Below are 20,540 nucleotides of genomic sequence, written 5' to 3'. Positions count from 1 at the left end.
ACAAATATTGGGGGAGGCAGAAGCATTGGGGCATCAGTCACTGCAAAAGAAGTTTCAGGGGGGAGGTAATGACAAAAATAAACCCCAGTTTAAGCATTTTAATTAGGAACTATGATTTGTGAAATTTACGAAAAAACAAATCAAATTAAAATACAAAATTTCCCACATGCAAAATAGTTATATAAACTTAACAACAGTGACTAGGAAGTAAATGTACAGTATGTTGTGTAAGTCATCCTACCATAATGATATGAACTGTTAATAAAGTCTAATGCACCATGATTTCTCTGCAAACTTGCAGAGGAACTGTTCACTTGAAATTCCTTCAAATGTGTTACTTTGAAAAGCCAAGATTAATGTTTGCTGCTTGAAGACAGCAGAAGAAGCCAATGTGGCTTCACAAAAAGCTTAGAAATGACCTGAAAATTAAAAAAGGACACCTAAAGGAAGTAGAAGGAAGGCTATCTACAAAGGAAAAGTACAGACAGCATGGAATTGCAGGGATGGCGTCAGGAAGGCTAAAGCTGGGAATGAACTGAGGTTAGCAGGAGATGCTAAAAGCAACAAAAAAGCTTTCTTCAGGTAGATCCATAGTAAAAGACAGAGAAAAGAAATGGTGGTACAGCTGCTTAATGAGGATGGCAAAATGATAACAGATAACAAAGAAAAGGCAGTAGTACTCAGTTCCTCCTTTGGCTCAGTCTTCTCCCAAAAGAGGGTCTATGATCCTCCTGGCAAATGTGAAGTTGAAGGGGCAGGATTGCAGTTTAAGATTGATAGACAAACCATCAAGGAATACCTATTCACTTTGAATGAGTTCAAATCTTCAGGGCCCAATGAACTGCATCCTAGAGTATTGAAGGCACTGGCTGAAGAACTCTCAGAACCACTGTCTATTATCTTTGCGAAATTGTGGAGGATGGATAAAGTGCCAGATGACTGGAGGAGTGCTAATGTTGTCCCTAGTTTCAAAAAAGGAAAAAAGGAGGAACCTGGGAACTACACACCAGTCAGCCTGACATCAATCCCTGGGAAAATTCTGGAGCAGATTATAAAGCGGTCAGTCCTTAAGCACCTTGAAAACAATGCAGTGATTACTAAAAACTGACATGGATTGATCAAGAACAAATCCTGCCAGACTAATCCTATCTCATTTTTTTTGATCGGGTCACCTCCCTGATAGACTGTGGGAGTGCTATGGACATAATATATCTCAACTTCAGGAAAGGGTTTGACGAAGTGCCCCATGATATTCTAATTAACAAGCTAGCTAAATGTGGGCTGGATGGAAAAACTATCAGGTGGAACCGGCTACACAATTGTACTCAAAGAGTGATTATCAATTGTTCCTTCTCAAACTGGGGAACAGTAATGAGCAGAGTACCCAAACAGTCGTGGGCCCAGTGCTGGTCAACATTTTATGTTTATTAATGACTTGGATGAGGAGAAGCAGGGAATTTTTTATCAAATTTGCAGATGACACAAAATTGGGAGGGATAGCTAATACCTTGGAGGACAGAAACAAAATTCAAAGTGATCTTGGTAGGCTAGAGCATTGGGTTCAAGACAACACAATGAAATTTAACAGGGATAAGTGCAACGTTCTACACCTAAGAAAAGGAAAACAAAGGCACAGTTCTAAGATGGGGGATACTTTGCTCAGCAACACTACATGTGAGAAGGATCTTGCAATAGTTTTTGATCACAAGCTGAATATGAGCCAACAGTGCAATGTGACTGCAAAAAAGGCAAATGCTATTGTAGGCTGCATTAACAGAAATATAATTTCCAAATCATGTGAAGCACTAGTTCCCCTCTATTCAGCACTGATTAAGCCTCATCTTGAGCATCTAGTTCGGGACACCACACTTTAAGAAGGATGCAGACAAACAGGAACAGGTTCAGAGGAGGGCAACAAGGATGATCAAGGGACTGAAAACAAAGCCCTGTGAGGAGAGACTGAAAGAACTGGGCATGCTCAGGCTTGAGAAGAGAAGACTTGAGGGGAGATACGATAGCACTCTTCAAGTACTCGAAAGGTTGTCACACAGAGGACAGCCAGGATCTCTTCTCAATTGTCCCAGAGTGCAGGTTGTGGAATAATAGGATCAAGTTACAGGAAGTCAGGAAAAACTAACTGTTAGAGCAGTACGACAATGGAACTAATTACTTAGGAACCAACACTAGGGGCATTCAAGAGGTAACTGGACATCCACCTGTCAGGTATGCTTTAATTTGGATTCCTGCAGTGAGCAAGGGGTTGGGCTCGATGGCGTTATAGGCCCCTTCCAACTCTACTATTCTGATTCTATGAAGTTTGTTTTTCTCTGATGAACAACTGAACATCTGGATAGTGTCAACACGTGTTATAGTTGAGAATGAATTTTCACACACAGCTGTAGATTCACCAAAGATGACTCCTGCAGCATACAAAGTGTGCATGCATCAAAAGGCTTCCTTGGGCAGGTATAATGTTTTAGTAAGCCCCTAAACTGTGAGTTCAGTTCTCCTGAGGTAGCTGCTTCCTGGAACTAACTACCCTGGTCTCCTTTGCCATGCCATGAAAGCAATTGAGAGAAGTCTCCCTTTAAAAATTAGATTAATACTTATAAACATTTTTCATAAGCAAATGCTAGACAGCATGTCACATAGGAACTATACATCTCTCTGAACTACAGGTGCTAGAGTCAACTCTACAAGCACACAATCTCTGTTCTGGCCCTGGGCCAGCCAGCCAACACAGCTTCTGATGGCTCTACCGGCAAATCTCACACAGCTTATTTTGGTATTACATAGGTTCGCATTAGAGAAGTTAAATAAGGTGCATTATTATTTTTCAACTTTTCTTTTAACAGACTTAAGAAAGAAATGGCTCCAGACACCCATACACACAATATTCCAGCTCTCCATTGCCTGGGCTAAGTTAGTAAGGTCTCATTAGGCTTCCTGGGCCTTGGAGAGCCAGCTCACTCATCTCTCTGCTTCTTCTCAGGTCCTGCCCTGGACTTGGCTAGGCTGCTGCACAGTCTAGGCTCAAAAGCCTAGGTGCACCCACTAGATGTACGAATAACACCCACCACGCTGGTTGAGCATTACAGGGGAGGGGAAAATGCTCTGCAGTGTATAACAAGACTATCCTTCCTGCCCTATCTTCCTCCAGTCGCAAACCCTTAGGTTTGCCAATTCCTTCCCCTATCCATCAGGACTTGTGTTCACTTCATTCACACGCTTTAACTCTTACATTTACTGTGTTCGCATTCCCTTGGTAACTTTGCCCCACCCCTCTCTTGGGATGCCCAAACTTTATTTCAAAAAGCTCAACTGATGTTTTAAGTTACTGCAATGCTAGAAATTTGGGGACTGAAGGAAAATTTCATTTAGGAGGGCAGAATTATTGTTTGGGGTGACAAAGCCCTCATTTGCTCCCCTCATCGCTACACCCCTGCGTCTGTGGCAGAATGAAAGAAATATGTTCATGAGGCATAATCAAAAGAAGGTTAGATATGTGTGCCTTTACAATCAGAGAAATAAAATATATAATTGTCCACTTAATTTATATTGGTTTCAATGGGACTTAAGCACAATTTGTTTTCTCTCAAGTGCTGTTCATGAATGCAACATTTTATTTATTTAAAGCATTTTTTTACCCTGCTCTTCAGCTGAAATAGGCTCTCAGACCATCTTGCATAAGATCAGACCCTCTTTTCCTAAAAATGTAACCATTGTATATGTAACTGGTGCTTTTTTTGTACAGTAGGGCCCCACTCACACAGCGGGTTACGTTCCGGACCCCCGCTGTAAAGCAGAACCCATTGACTAACATTGACCACAATGGCGCCTGACGGCAAAAAAACGCCGTAAAAGCGGAACAAGTGCTGTAAAAGCGGGGCCTTTCTGTAATTGACAACTGCTGCATTAGCGGAACGCTGTAAAGTGAAGCGCTGTAAAGCGGGGCCCAACTGTATGTATTTAAAGCTCCCCACACACTGCTCAGCGAAAAAGGCTGTCATAAGCGGCTTACATAAGGTCACGAAAATAAGACATCCCCTGACCCACAAGTGTTACAATCTAAAAAGCACAACACAAAAGGAAAAATAGATAAAAAAGGGAAGAGGAAAGCCAGCAGGCAAGCATCAATTCTTAAATTTACATAATAGCTCTTATATAATCAACTGAAACTGAACCAGTTCAGGGAAAGGAGGAGCCAAATGGAGATTGCCTCTCAGCAGAGCTGGTGGAGTGGCCTTGCTTCCTACCTCTCCCTCTGCGTCAGCCTGATGGAATTTTATACTTTGTTATCTGATGTACCCATGAATACTTTAATCCACTAAATTACTTTATTGGATATTTTTGCTGTTAAGCTAATTAACTGCTGCTCTATGGATGTTGCGGACATACCTCACTATATTGTGTTTTTTTTCTTTCTCTTGAACCCCCAAGCACCCCCTGCATTTAACTTATTAGTGATTCAAACAGTGATCTCAGTCATTGGTTCTACGCTTTATCCTCACCCCAGTTTTCAGGTGGACTGTCCATAAAGTACAAAGCATAGCAGGAATATTTATAAATTTAAACATTAGTTTTCCACTTCATTAAAAATAGAAAGGATTTTTTAAAAAGACCTTCAAAATGGCTGGAGTGGTGAGGAATGGGTGGATTTGCAAGTGCCAGCCAGTCAGTGCTGTGCACTGTCAATTTTAGCTGGAAACTGTCAGAACCTTTTTTTCCTTGGAGATTGATCCTGGACAAGGAATTGTACATCTGTATACAGCACAGTGTGTTCTGAAGTGGCTCCTGTACATCTCTTTTCCATTTCTCCTTCCCTCCAGTGTCTGATTGCTGACATTACAGAGAGAAAAAGAGAAAAGAAACAAGAGCCTTTGCCATCCTCAGAGTTAACAAATGGCTAAGTAAAGGAGGGTACAGCTCAGATAATTGAACTTAGTCATTGGCTGTGTGAGGTCAGTGCCCATTTGGTTTTCCATTTCTTTGTTTGCAGTGGTGGCTAGTACTAGTGGAACTGGTAGGGCGGAAGACAGAGAGGCCAACAGTAGGTGGAGCCAGAGCCAATGACAGGAAAAGACAACTAGTGCTAGTTTTGTCCCCATCCTCCTCCCTGCTGAGCTCTACAAGGGCAACACAAAGGAGGAGGAAAGTGACAGGCAATGCTTACCCCCTTGACTGGTTGTAAGTAGGAAGACAGGCAGATGAGGAGCTGGCTGGGGGCAGAATGAGGTTGGTGGGGCACAGCATTTTATTTCAGGTTTTAATGCCAGCAGAACCTTCAGACAGAACGAAAGATGTGTATCTACTTTTGGACATTAGAGCATGCGCACATTCCAGACAACATTCTTTGTGCATGTTCAAAACAGACACACACATTTTCAAGGTGGAAAAGGAACATGTGAAACACACAACACGATGCATTGAGAAATCACAGTGAAACATGTGAGGGGAAGGGAAATGGGAAAATGTACTGCAGTATCTCTTCCTTGGAGAAGAGACTGAGATACTAGAATGAAAGTTTGTGAACCACTCAGGAAATAACATTCTATTTTAAGTTTCACCCTGAGCTCGCCACCCACACCCATTTTCAAGGGCGCCAGAGGCAAGTGAGGCCTATCGAACACTGAGTATTGCTAGCATAGGAACTGAGATACAAAGCAGCACATCCTAGGAAGATCAGGATGCTAAATTATTGTAATGGGGGAGAGACTTGAAAAATGTAGCAAAAGAATTGTAACTCTGAGCATTGATATAAAATCTGCTTTGGAAACAGAGGCAGCGGGAGCCCTTGTGTTTATGCTGCACTTACCTAGTCTATTAGGAAAACCTTTGAGGATGGAGAGATTGTGTGAAACTCAGTTCTCATGGAGGAGAGGAAGATCAAGGTGAAGGAGATGCTCCTAAAACATCCAGATGAGTGAGTAAGCCTGACATGCAAACCATTGCATGGGCTAGAGAGTTCCTTTGATCCATTCAGGCCTATTTGTATTAAGTATCTTCTTCTGTTGTATGGTTGGTCTCCTTGCAGTACCATCTTTTGTGTCTTGGTGGTTGTGTTCAGGCTGAATCTCCACATGACATCTTTCAGGAGGATCCACTGTAGCCTTGAGTCCCAACAAGATGGCACCTGCAATATTGGGTGATATCGCTCAGCAAATATCAGCCTCCTATCAGCTATACCCTTGTTTCAGCTCTATTTCCAGAACATGTAGTCTCTTTGCAGTAAGCATAACCTTGCAGAATTAGAACTCCCCACAACTCATGCATCCAGACTGTAGATGACTTTGTAGGGTCAAGCCTTGTTTGCAGTAGTAATAATGAAATTAATGGGACCGCTTCCATGAAAAAGGGCAACATATGTGCATAGGACACAACTATTGGTCTGTTCTCTGAGAGACATTAAACCATGTGCTTTGCATTCTTAACTCTGTTCCAAATATTCTTAATGAGTCCCTTCTGGCGTAGGCTGGGAGAATTTATTTCTAGCCTTATTTTCCAAGTATGCCTGGTATGAACTTGAAACCCAAATACAAGCTGCACGAAAGCCCCACTGTCTGCAGATACTGCTTTAGTATTTACAGAAGAACCATAACTTCATGTCCTTGAAGCAAAACTGCTATGGCAGTTCATGGAACAGTACACAGCTAGGAGTTAATTCAAGACCAGCCCACAGATTAGGCAATGCTTTGATTCATCAAAGCCTGAACTGCCAACCTAGCTACACATCCCACATCTCACAGAGATTTAGTTCCAGTCCATAATGTTATGGATGCTGCTGACAGACCATGCCTTCTTAGACTGATGCTTTTTGAATGATCAGCTCATATTTCATCTTGGACTGAGCCAAGATCCCCCCATATCTTTGCTCAGTTTGTGAGCAACAAAAGTTAAGTGGTTTGTTTTGACATTTTGGGTGGAGAATTTTCAAAGCAGAAGTGAAAAAAACTCCAGTGCTACTCCAGACGGCTCAATGGTACAGGCCACCATGTTTAATACAACATAATATCCAGGGCTGGCATCAAGAGTTGGCATGGTCAGGCATCTGCCAAGGGCCAAACCCCACAAATGGGCCCAGTGACATGAGCCACTAGTCCTGCTGAAGTGCAGAGGTAGACTCACTGAGGAAAGTGGGGCCACGGAGAGGCTCCGGTCATTGCCATGAGTACCTTGACACATGAGTTTCTTACACCCATGTGACTGTGAAGACAGGGCTAGTTCACCTGAGGGATTTTTAACCATATGAACTTGGGCTTCATGTTGCCAATTTCTGATTTCAAAAATGGGGGTGGAGTTCCATGGACTCTGGCAAGCCATAATGGAGTTCTGCCGAAAGGCAGGCGTAACCGCTATTCCTATGGTATTAGATTACCATCACCTCCCTTTTCTTCTGGTCTTTGACTCTGCTTCTCGCAGCTCAACAGAGCTTGTGTTGGTTGCTGCAGATGAACCATAGCCAGGCCTGTGGCAAAATGGGGTGCTGGAGACAAGCTGAATGACTTGCAGCTTTACTATAGATGTATTGATTACACAGGTCACTAAGCGAAAATGCTTCCATGAATTTTTTCAGCAAAAGATCCACCTTTACTTAAAAACACAAACACATACAAATTTTCTGGCAACAAGCTCAAATATCTGTTTTTTACATAAAAAACTTTGGAAATTGGCCCGGGGTGAAAATACTAGCCACTGTTTTTCTTCTCTTTTCTGGATTTTATTTTTGTCCTACTCACATTAGGATGACCTGGCCAATGTGGAATGCTATGAGAGTGTTCTGCTGAGGGCAGAACACATAATGCTTAGAAAAGCCAGGTGGCCACTCAAGAATTACAAAAAAGAAGAAACATATCACCAAAAAAGAGGACAAGAGGAAGATGCAGATTTGGATAAAATGTGCATATGCTAATTTATATGTGTAGATGCAAATTTAGAAATAATTACTATAATTTAGATTTTTTTAAAAATACATCTGAGCATGGTGGAAAAGACTGTGGCTGGGTGCCCCATTTGTCTGCTCAGCCTGCTGTTGAGGTGCTTGCTGTTGATGGGCAACTTCAAGGCCCCACCTGCCCTCCCTTCTTAGAATTCTTTATCTTTAAACTGGACTTGGACCAGTCAGCCATTCAAATAGAGGACTGTCTTCTGTAAAGTAAGATAGATGGCCACTGTGCCAATGAACAATAGTATTATCTCTCATGACAGTGCATGATACGTTGCTGGCCAGTGCATAATTTGTGAAATGAGAAATGCTGGGTGTCAAACCCTGCTCGCAAGCTACATCACCTGCTGTGGAAGACGTTTCTGCCTGTTGTTTCTAGATGTTGAAGGATTAAGCAGTCGCATTTCATGGTTGAGTAAAAGAGATTCTGCACACTTCCAGGAACAGTCTTGTCTCCAGCAGATGTAAAATATAATGTTGCAGTTGATGGAGAACGTGGAAGAGAGTCCTGATATTGGCCCTAATATTTAAGACTGAACTTTAGTTCAGATTAAATTCTGCTGGTGGTCTCACCTTAGTCCTTCAACCAACATGGCTGGTATAATCCAGGGGATGGGGCTGTCAGTTACTTCCTTCTTTAAGCCCCAGACAGCTCATAATAAGGGTTCTTATTCTGAACAAAGAATGTCTGATACAAATGTGTTTAATTTTCTGTGCTGCTGAAATGAATTCATGAGAAATTGAGCAGAGTCGGGGCTTTTTGTGTGACAAAAACACCAGTACAGAATACTGGCACCTCTTTTTCTTTTCTTTTCTTTGCTGCCTATAGGAGCCATTTTGTGCTGGCATTAGGGATGTGCTAGAATTCCACGCAATATGGATTTGGTACTGATTTCCATTAATTCACTTACTCTCTATTGTTGTGGATTGAATTTTTATGTAGTGATTTTCTGCGGCTATTTTCAGAAATGGGTTTTTTTAAACAAAAAATCTAACTCTAAAATACTGATATTAAGAATAATAATTTTATCGATATTTCCTTTAAAATTATAGGTATTTCCTTTCAAAATATCAATATTTTTGTGAGGGGAAAAAACAGATCGATAAAAGCGAGGGCTAGCAGACAGAGAATGAACTCAAATCGATACTGGCCTGTTAGGCTGATGGGATGCTTTCGAACCAGCACTGGCCAAGGGATCCCATCCCTAGCTGGCACCCATAGCACTTTTAGCAATATATGAGTATTGGCATTTCATTTTTTTAACCAAAAAAGCAGGACTGGCTCCAGGAATGCCAGGGCCCTTGGGCATCAGCTTGCCCTGGGCCCCGGCGTATGTGCGCATTTGCGCACGCACCCCACCCCCACCTACCTGTCTCCTGTCTTTTGCTATTGCCATTAACCAAGATGGCAGCTGCAGTTTCCCTAAGGGGATGAAGCCTCCGCCGCCATCTTTGTTGATGGCACGCATGCGTGCTACGTGCACGCATCTGCCATCAACTAAGATGGCGGCAGGGGCTTCAGTACCTTAGGGAAACCACAGCCGCCATCTTTGTTAAGGGCAACGGTAAAAGACAGCAGACAGGTAAGTGGGGAGACGTGGGGGGACCCGTGCGTCGCGGAGGGGCAGCTGAGGGGCCCCCTGTAGCTCCAGGGGCCATCGGGCCAGTGCCCAACCTGGTCGCCCTTTAGAACCGGCCCTGCAAAAAAGCACTGAGCAGAGGTGCTTGGCAAATCGAATGCCTTAGCTCAATTTCTGCAAGGACCAAAAAGCCTCAGCCACCTCTAGCAAGCTCCTCACTCAGATTGTGCTCATGCACAACCACTCCAAGCCCAAATCTAATACCTACAAGGCTGGCAGTGACAGCTTCTTCAATGATAAAAGCTTTTCTGACCCCCCCTCCTTTCCCTTGATTTTAAAAACGAAGGCAAATACAGTCAGCAATCAACACAGTAAGTTTTTTGCTTCTGCCAACAGCCAGAGGATGGTGGGAGTTTTAGTTATCTCAAACCTCACATCATCAAGGACTTAATCACTGAACAATCTGCCAGCTCTGCTTGCCAGATAGGAAGGTAGGTAGGTAATTCTTAGGTTTTGGCCCACAGATGGGCTGGATGAGGAGGAGGAGGAGGAGGAATGCAGTGGGGAAGGGGGTGATGAAGCTATTAATTGCTATACTTGAATATCAAACACCCCCCTTTGATCGAGTTTTGATGTTTAATCCATTTTCAGGCTCAGCTGAGTCCTACACATCCCTCCCTAATTGAAATTAGTATGAGCTGCACAACAGGATGATCTGTGGTGCAAATCTCATTCATTTCTGAAGATAACTTCTCATTGGATTATGGACTGTTGCATAGCTCTTAATCATCCTTTGGAATGGGAATGGAGGAACTAGTGCCTAAATTGGCTTTCCTTATGTCCAAAAGCTGGATTGAAATTATACATATATATGATACATATATATGATTCACTTTCCATGTGGCTTCCTAGCACAAGGGGACTGGGGAGCCCACCGTGTACTTCATCAGGAGAGTATCATGAGGAAATGAGTGGGATTTTTATTGCCTTCAAAACTATGGCTCCAGATTTAAGGAGGATTATGAATAAAGCTCTTTGAGGTTGGTAGTATGATTGCATCATCCTGAAAGTTTTAATTTGTGTGGTTTTAGAAAACATTCCAGATTTCATTATTCATTTTATCTTCTTATTGTGGGGCAACGCTGGTTAAGACTATAAAATGCAAATTTGGCTTGTAGTCCATTTTCGTATAAGGATTTAAAAATATACATAACAGTGCGCTGGTGCTTTTTAAAAAAAAGTCTTTATATTTCTAACAGGGTACGTTGAAAGGTTTTCATGACAAAACATTGCTCTGCATAAAATGTTAAAGGTTTATGCTGAATTACATTTATTGAAAAGAGCCTGCAAAGTAGCATATTTGCTTACATCTTGGGTGGAAAGTTTGGAGTCTGAAACGATGATAATCAGATTTTTTTATTTAACGTTTTCTATGACGACGATGACGTCCAAAACACATAATGGTCTGGGGGGTGGGGATCAAAGTAAATTGAAGGTGTTTTCATAGTTTGACAGCAACAACAAAAAGGTATGGGATCTCCAAAAAATATTGTTATGTGGACCGCTGTGTTCAGGGTTCTAGCTAGCAAGCCATTTCCTTTTCCAGGATACTCCATCCCATCTCCATAATAGCCAGCATTCTGTGACCAGTGACCACTGAGGATGCTCAGTCCTCATTAGGTTCCCTCCCCCTTAAGAGGTTTGTACTTGTGGAAACATTGGGGTTTACCAGAGCCTGTTGATAACTTCCCTCTTGTGTGTGGAGGGTGCTGTTTTGGCTACATGAAGATCCACACATGGAGAATGAGTTTGCCATTCGTATATAGAATTAGTATGTAGCACGTATATATATTATGTAGGCTGCTGATAGTATATGTGATTGCAATATCTTGGAATTAAAACAACAAAGCTTCTCCATGAACCTGGCAGTGTGAGTAAAAGTCTAGATAACCCAACCTTCTGTAGCTACAGTAGAGTCCAAGGAAAGTACCAATTAACTCCTCATACAATCAGTCATGTAGGAAGCACAACATTTGAAATCCCAGATTGTTTTTAGTTCCTTCCTGCTCTGTGGGTGTACTATGTAGGTAACAAATGGCAACTGCTTTCCTCTCTCCCCTTCATGTGACCCTGCAGAAGTGGCACATGGCTCTACTTGTCAGCCAAGGCTCCCCCGCTCCCTCCTTTTCTTGCCAGACACATGTTTTCTCTGACAAGGGGAGAGGAGAAGAGAAAGAGGAATGTGTGGGATAACGTAGGGAAACAGAGAGAGGGAGGGGCAGCAGTCAGGGAGTGAATGGAAGGGGGAGTTCACTGGCTGGATAATTTGAAAAGGTGATGTGAAGAAGCTTGAGCTACTACTCCCTGCCCTCCACTTGTTTGTTAGACCAGCAATTCTTGTATCTGACCCTCAGCTGCAAACTGAAAAGTGGCAGAAGGCAAGCTGAGTGATAGGGAAGCTGGCATATTGGGAGGCAACAGGCCCACCGCCAGCACAAGGCATTACTGGGCACTTGCCCAGGACCTTGGGAGGGCACATCGCCAAGCACAGAAGCAATTCTCACATGACGTAGGGTGCCCTCAGAAAGGGTCTTGGACCATCCCAATTCTTGCCTGGCTGACATACACTCATGTTATCAGCAGAAGCAGAAAAGGAAGCCCTGTTATATCTAAGGAGAGTGAGAAATTATCTCTCTAAGGCTGTGGGTACCCTAGTTGCTTCAAAAGCAGCTAGAATGGTTTTTCTGGCTGCGTTTTGAAATGACTCTGCCCTCTGCTGGCCACACCTCCCTTCCCCACTGCTGACTTCAGACCTTGTAGGACCGCCTATAGCAATCACTGTCTCTGCCTGAGCCTACAGCAAAGTGTTTCCATTGACCACACCTGAGACAAAGGGGTTGATCTATCAATCAGTTGCAAAAACCCCTTGAAGCTGAATTTTAAAAAAAATGCTGGAGCTGATCCAATGAGGTTTTAAGAGTAAAAAGAGGCAGGGTTTGACTAGCATTGTGTGCCCCCATTTTCAGAAAAGAGAGGAGGAACCGGCACAACAGTAAGTGTGTCTCTACCCTCAGATCCTTGATTGCCAGGCTGGTGAACATTTCAACTTTTGACTTCTTCCCAAGAGAAGAAAAATGAGCTCCCTCCAAAGTCTTAAGTCACAATATTAAACTCGGGAGCATTGAAACATGATTATGGCAGTGTCTTCGGTGTAAAATTAGGTGAGGCAAGCAGTAAAACTTGAATTGCACCTCTCCAGTGAGTCGACTTCTCCCCCAAGATACTCATTTGACAGGTCTCCAGGCTTGGTGAATGTGTCTTATCTTTTTTAGCTGGCAATTCTTTACCAAAAACCCTACCAGACCTCCCAATTGCAGCCAGCTGGGATATAGTTGAGTATTGTATTGCGAGAGTTGGGGAGACTCCTGTAGAAACACCAGGCTACTTACATTTAAGGCCTTTGGGACATCTGCTTAAATCTAAAATGCCCCTATCTTTTAACCTGAGTCACTGTTACATCTGATCTGTGTAACATCATCACTTGGAAGAATTTGTACATTTTAGTGTGCGCTGCATCATACTGAGTTTGTGAACCAAAAGGCATTGAATATTAAATGCAAAAGGCATTCCCACTTAGGGTGATTGATTTGGAGTGCTTGTTTACTGTGAAGTAAAAGGAACTGCAGATGTTTGATGAAAGACACCAAACATCTGCATTTTCAATACTTCACAGCACTGTGTAAGGGCAGCAGCAACAGCAAAAGCAGCCTTCACTTTTTTTAAAAAAGGGGGGAGAATGAAGCAAATGGCTCCTTTTTAAAAACCTCTTGCAGGGCTTGGACACTTTCCATAGTTTAATATGGAAAAGGCCTGTTGCTAAAGAAGTGTACTCATATGGTTTGCTTTGAAGATGTGGAAGCAACGCAGAGCTGCCTGACGCAGGGGAGTGTCCTACAGATGACAGATGCCTCTGCTTTTCATGGCTTTCTCCTTGCAAGAGGCTATGATTATATCCATCCAATTACCATCACTTCTTCACCAATGAGACACCCTTGCATCCACATGGGAGCACAGCATCCAATGAGATCTAGTCTGGCTCTGAAACTTGACAAAAAGGGAAATGCAGATGGTGGAGAGGGGTTTGCTTAGGAAAGCCACAGATAAGGGAAGGGTGAAGTGAAGCAACCTCCCCTTGCCCGCTGCTTTGCCACTGAAAAGGCCCTTGCTTTGGAAACAAACAGAGGTTTGGGAATTCTTTGTTTTGTTTGTTTCAGAGATTTGTTTGTCATCTTTCAAGGCAAAAACTCTCCTCGCTGGCTCATATAAAAAATGAAACAATATTGTATGATTCATTATATAGCAGTAAAACCACAATACACAAAAATCAGCTTGAAATAAAGCCTTCAGTGTCTGTTCAAAAGCCTGTGAAGTAGGGGCCATATGTACTTCCTTAAGGAAGATATTTCATACAAATGAAAAGGCTCTGGGTTTTATCCAATATAGCACTAAGTCACGGTCCTGTCAGCACAAGGATTTCCAGTTGTGCAATAGGACTTCCTCCCTCCATGTGACCCTAAATCTATTCTAGGGGTTCTCCCAATCCTCTGGAGCAGATTTGAGGAGAGTGTGGGGGGGAGATCCTATTGCACAAGCAGAAATCATTGCACTGATGGGACACACTAGCTGAATGCCGCCCCCTGTCTCTAGTGTGGTGAATCTCAATGGTGAACCCATGTTGTCCTCCAAATGCCTAGTTCCAGTCTTAGATTCAACAACGCACCTCACCAGTTTGGTATTTCATTTGATCCACCATGAAGCCTTGAGGTTACACAGTCTTCACTAAAAAGGAAAAAAAATGTTTAAAGGATGCAAAAAAAAATGGCAAAGAAAATCCTTTTTTCTTGAATGATAATTTCCATGTTTCTTCTACCCTGAAATACCCTCCAAATTTCTATATTTACAGTCTGTGGGGTGAAGTTCTTTTATTAGTAGTATTAATATTAGTAGTATTATTTATTAGATTTATATCCCACCCTTCCTCCTAGTAGGAGCCCAGGGCAGCAACCCACGACCTTGGAGTTATCAGCATTACTCTTTTTATGCACATGGTAGCAGGTAATAATGTGCGCTGTGTACTGCCACTGTGCGATTAGGATGTCCACTTGCACATCACCAAAAAAGAGGAGAAAAGATGCAGAGTTACATAAAATGGGCATGTGCTAACGAATATGCATAGAGCAAATGTAGAACTAATTTCTGTAATTTAAATAGAAATATCATACATTTCATTGTGGGGAAGTCTGTGTACCTGCTCAGTCTGGTGTCAGGATGCTGACTGTTGATGGGCAATTTCAAGGCACCTCCTGCTCTTCCTTCTTACGATTCTTTATCATTAAACTGGTCTTGGACTAGACAGCCTTTCAAGTAATGGACTGTCCTCTGTAAAGTAGAACACAGGGCCACCCTAATGTGATCCTCTATGGTTGTGGAGCCTACATACAAGGAAGAAAACTCAGAATATATTGAAATGTATTGTGGACTTGAATTTCACAACAGACTTTTTTTGTTTCTGAGAAAAGAGATTTCATACTCATTTTAAAAATGGTCTGTCTTTGTCTCTGTGAATTCATCCCTGTCACTAAAAGCTGCTTCAGATGTGACTGATTTACTACACAGGCATCTTTCTTATGCACAAAAGCAAACTTAATTTGGATTGTCATATCTGGTGAATTCACAATGCGTCTCTTTTGCTCTGTACACGCGTTTTGGAAAGCTGTGGCTTTTCAACCTCTATACATGCACCAAAATAGTTATTGCAATGTGACAATTTACATACAACTGGCATTCTTTTTTCCTAGACTGAAATGTTACCCTTTTAACAAATTTGTCACATTTTAAAGTAACCCTAAGCTACTTTTTTGTGTGTGTTGCAAAAATAACATTGTCTAACATTTTGCTTATTGAACACTAGAGGGAGCCAATGTCTGTATGTTTCCTTGATATAAAATCAAATCCTTCTTCCTCTTACTGCTGTAAAAATGTTTCTTGAAACATGTATGTTTTCTAAATGTGGCGCTTCCACTCTCAGTGCTTCTGCACTCCCCGCCCCCATTAGAGAAACTACCCAAGTTAACAACATTATCCAGGCCAGCTATAGTTTTCTACAGCTGGCTTATGGCTAGAAATTTGACACAACACCCTTGTGCTCATAATGGGAGAGAAAACTGGAGCATCAAATCTCCCCCAACCCAGTAGAAGAGTACACTCTCTTCCTTTAAAACCTCAGCTCTGGATCTGAGAGTACTACTCATCTGGCAGATATGGTTATATAGGACATACTGGTCCCTTACAATTGGTTAAGAAAAATATGCTAACCTCCACCAATTGCTAGCAGTGCAATGATACAGAAGGCTCCTTAACATACGTAGCATGGCACTGTCTTGTTAATTCTGGACAAAGGGCATTGTCTGTATTCACCAGGCTTGGAAACAGAGCTATAATTTACAGGTAATATGGAATTGAAAGGATCCCTTCCAGTGATATGGAGCCTCTTTGCAGACATCCCATAGTTATCTGGTTGGCCATTGTGACAACAGGATGCTAGATTTGATGGCACTTTCGTATGAATCCAGCAAGGCTCTTCTTATGTTTTGAATTTTACCCCAAGACAGCAGAAAGCACCCTGTTGGTCTCTAAATACATTTGCAAGGCTTGAACAGTAAGCACAGTGCAACAATCCATCATTGGACGGGAGACCTATCCTTGCTCACCATACATGAACTAGCTCACTGGTTCCTAAACTCACCCCTCTTGTACCACTTGCAAAGTGCTGAGGGTCTTGGTGGACCACTTAATGATTTTGTAGCCATCACAATGCACTTCGATAGATGCGGTATGATTTTTAATTGCATTTTATTGCTTCTTTGTATGTATTTTATTGTATGACCATTTTAATTCCCTAGATACAATATATATAAGAAATAAAAGAAGCAATAAAATGCAATTAAGCATTAATATATTTCAAGCAATGGATGTACCTCTCTGTCTTTCGGGCTCCTGCCTCCCCCCCCCATCACTTCCGGACTGCCCTGCTCACCTTCCAGGAGGACTGCCAGCTTCTTAGAATCACAGAGCAGCCACTGCGCTTGCTATTCTTCACAGGCATGCTGTGGACCATCTGAGTGAAGCTCTAGTGGTCCACGGACCACAGTTTGGGAACCCCTGCACTAGCTACACATTGTAGACTGCGGAACTTAAATGCTTTCCAAGTTGCTTTCCAAGTTGCAACGAAAGGCTCTGCCCTTTATGTCTAGCTGATGGTAAAGGCATTTTGTTGATGATGTCCCCATAAAGTGAAACCCTGAGGAATGAGCAAAACCTATGAATGCTGACCTGCACCCCTTCCCCCTCCTTTCTCTGCCAGCTTTTTAGTTTAAGTTTGGCTTTTATTGTTATGGTTGTGTCTGCAGTGCTTACATAGATTTAAACCAAAACTCATTGACAATATTAAGAGAACTGTTCCTTGAAGCAGTAAAACAAATTTAGTGTTAATGCTAAAATTCTAACTCTGTTTAATCTGTGTCAAGCTAGCTCCTGTATATAAAGTTTTACCGGTTGGACTGAACCCAACATTCAACATTGTAGTATAAAGATTTGGCCTACTAGCGTGCAACAGTTACTTTATGTTTGCCACATTATTTACAGAAAGCAAAAGTCCTTGCCCAGGGGGCTTTGTTTTATGATGAAATTCAAACCTTTCAGCGAAACACAAGCTTCTTGGCAGTCCGTGTGATGATTGATTGATTGACTGATCATTCCCACAGCCACTATGCTGGAACAAGGAAACTGCCTTATACTGAATCAGACCATTGGTGCATCAAGCTCAGTTTTATCTACCCTGATGAGTGGCAGCAGCATCCCAGGGTTTGTAAACCGCTTAGAGGTCTGTATATGCAAGCGGTATATAAATGTTGTTAAATAGTAATAATAGCAAAAAGAAATGCAGAGAGAGTTCTCTCCCAGCTCTGTCTGGAGATGCCAGAGATTGAACCTGGAGCCTTCTGCATGCAAAGCATGTGCTCTGCCACTCAACTATGATACATTCAAAGTATATCAATCCAAAGAATATCAATCATGCATAAGATGTTGTTTGGCTCCAAGATTATTTGGGATGGCTTTCAGTGGACTGGGCGAAGGTCAGGTGAGCGGGGCTGCCCCACAATGTTGTCTGCTACTGGGCTGCTGCTGGGAGGAAAGGCAAGATATAAATCAAATAATAAATAAATAACATGTCAATCCCTTAGGGCCAAAGTAGACATTGCAGCAAAGGTGCAGTTCCTCCCCCCCGCCCGGTAATATCTAGTAGACCTGGCTTCATGCTATGGTGTCATTGCATTTTGTATTTCCCAGGCTTTGCTCATCATCATTGGCTATTGACTATGTGGATGGGGATATCACAGTATTAGAGGGAGTTCTATTAGATGTTTCAGAGTTGGAGGACTAATTATGCAGCAGCACCTTTTGTTGACAGCCATGCATTGACTGTATTGCATGATTTAGTTTTCAAAGTTGCATGAATTTAAATGCAGTGGCTTGGATCCTATGTTGTTCCAGTCCTCAGTTTAGTTTAGCTCTACTTGAACCATGGCTTTCAGCACAGGGGAATCAGTATTTTGGAACACTATTCCTATTGAAATCAAACTGGCATCTACAATTCTGCCTATTCATTGTCTGATGAAAACATTGAATGAAGCATTGTTAGGAAATTAATTTTTGGTCATTTGATCCTGTATTTTATGATTCAATGATGTTTTAATGGTTTTTATTGTATGTTCGGTGTACACTGCCTCAATATTTTTCTTATGAGCTGACAGTTTGTAAATCCCTTACAAATAAATAACTACCCTTTCCATCTGCAGCCTCGCCCCACAACATATGCCCAAACTCCCACTCTCAGCAGCAGATTTGCAGGAGGGCTTTAAGAGGGAAGGGGCATGAATGGGAAAGGCCCATCTCATTCTGTGAACTCCGTTCCATTCATGGAAAAAGAGTGTTATGAACTCTGCAGTTTGCATGCAAGCCTTCAGTTCTCACATGCAATCTTGGCACCCCTTTTTGGGATCTTTTGACATTGAGACCTGAATACACTCCAGAATTTGGCACCTCATGGATTAACAAGAACAACAAAGATAAATCAAAATACATTTATTATATCAGATTACAATATTGTATTAAATTTAGTAAATTAACACATTTGCTAAAGTTGTTAAACAGAATCAATATAACAGCACACTAAGAATAGGCTGAGTTAAAAGTGTTGAAAACTAATACAAGAATTAGTTGTATAGAACTAATTATATTCTTAAAGCATGTCTGGGAACACTTAGAAAAATTAGGATGCAGTAAAATTGCTCAGGGAAAGAGAGAGGGAGGATGTGGCTAAATAAGAAGAAAGGGATGATTTGGCTGAAGGCAGAGCTGGCACCAGCTTGCCGTGGGCCCCTCCCCCATCTGTGTGTATGTGTACCTGCACTTAAATATGCCAGGTTGTACCACCTTGCATGTCAGCACACATACCTGCCATCACTCAAGATGGTGTGGGGGCATTTTGATGCCCCTGCTGCCATCTAGGGTGATGGCAGATATGCACGCTAATGCGTGAGATAAAGCAACCAGACATATTTAAGCACCCATTGGCTGCACATGCATGCAGAGGTGATGTCGGCTGGGAGAGTGGAGCTCCTGTTCTGCAGTCCATGCCGCTGTCTGGTCGCTGCCCCCAACCTGATGCTAATGGGAATCAGAAGGAAATTGACTAGCACTGCTTGTTTTAAAAAGAGAAGAGAAGGTTGTCAGGGAAGAAAAGGAGACTGTGTGGTTATTTTGTGGAGCTTTAGAAAAGTTTTTATGTAAGAATCTAGAAAGTGCATCAGAGACTTGGGGACAATAGTTGAGAATAAAAGTTCTATTGTTGCAGTGGGTGGCTATGGGCAGTGAGGGAAGGAGAATATGAGATTTTGGAGTGGAACAGCCAAGGAAGAAGAAAAGAGCGTGGCAAGGGGAAGAAAGACAGCAGGTGTCCCCAAGGAATAGGGACCCAATCAGGTTTGAAAGCAGAAGATAGCTTGGCCAGCTGATGGGTTTACCAGAAAGGAAGAGAGAGGAGCTAGTGCCTGCCCTTAGTTCTGCAAGCTGGATGTGTTGGAGTTGAAGGTTAGGGATGGAAGAGAAATTCAATTCAGTTTGCATTTCAAGGCAAACTTACCTAAGTCTCACTTTCCAAAACAAGACACAAACCAAAAGACAGCCATCCTTCGAAATACACTCTTCTTCAAATTTAGGAGTGCAGTTCTCCAGCCAAGTAATGCACGTGCTAGTGTAACATGTGCATATATTAGTGAAAAATAACATAGAAAATATGTATATTAGGCAAAATTGCATAAAACAATGTGTATGTTAGGAGGCATTTGCACTAAAACGCTGATGAATTTTGATGTGGACTTCTGCTTTAAAAATTGCAAACTGATGTGGAAGTGTGGGGAACTGAACTTGAGGTGGAAGGAACAAGAAGCCAAGAGAAACTGTCATTGACATATTTGCCCTACTTGAGGGTACCTCTTCAGCAACAGAAATGACTGGAGAAGGGGAGAAGAGTGGGGGAATCCATGGGAGAGGTCCTGTGCAGAGAACTGAGAGGTGTCTTTGGTATCCAAAAGATTCCTATTTGCTAAGGTGACACAGATCACCTTTTATGCTCAAGTTGGACTTAAAAATGGAAATAAAGATACAGGTTACAAATCCTGTCTTCCTGAAAGTGCTCAGTGGTGGCAACAAGGAATAGTTTGGCCTCAATCTTTGGGAAATTGTTTCTTTTCTATTTTGCTATCCAGGTGAGGGGGGGAGATATTATCTTTTCTAGCAGGAGCTTCAGGCCATTGAAGCATATTGATTAGTTATTGTTGGGAGGGGGGAGGAAGGAAAGGGTAACATTTTGTGTGATCGTATCTTGGCTTAACTCT

At 42.2% G+C, this 20,540-nt stretch overlaps 1 protein-coding gene across 6 annotated transcripts in view; it reads left to right on the top strand.

Moving 5' to 3' along the window:
* Nucleotides 1-20,540, top strand: part of BMPER (BMP binding endothelial regulator) — a 284,815-nt gene that overhangs the window by 247,855 nt on the left and 16,420 nt on the right. The gene's annotated exons all lie outside the window — the stretch shown is intronic.

Source organism: Rhineura floridana, chromosome 10 (genome assembly GCF_030035675.1).
Source record: "Rhineura floridana isolate rRhiFlo1 chromosome 10, rRhiFlo1.hap2, whole genome shotgun sequence".
NCBI lineage: Eukaryota > Metazoa > Chordata > Lepidosauria > Squamata > Rhineuridae > Rhineura > Rhineura floridana.
This window is presented reverse-complemented; position numbering and strand designations above follow the sequence as displayed.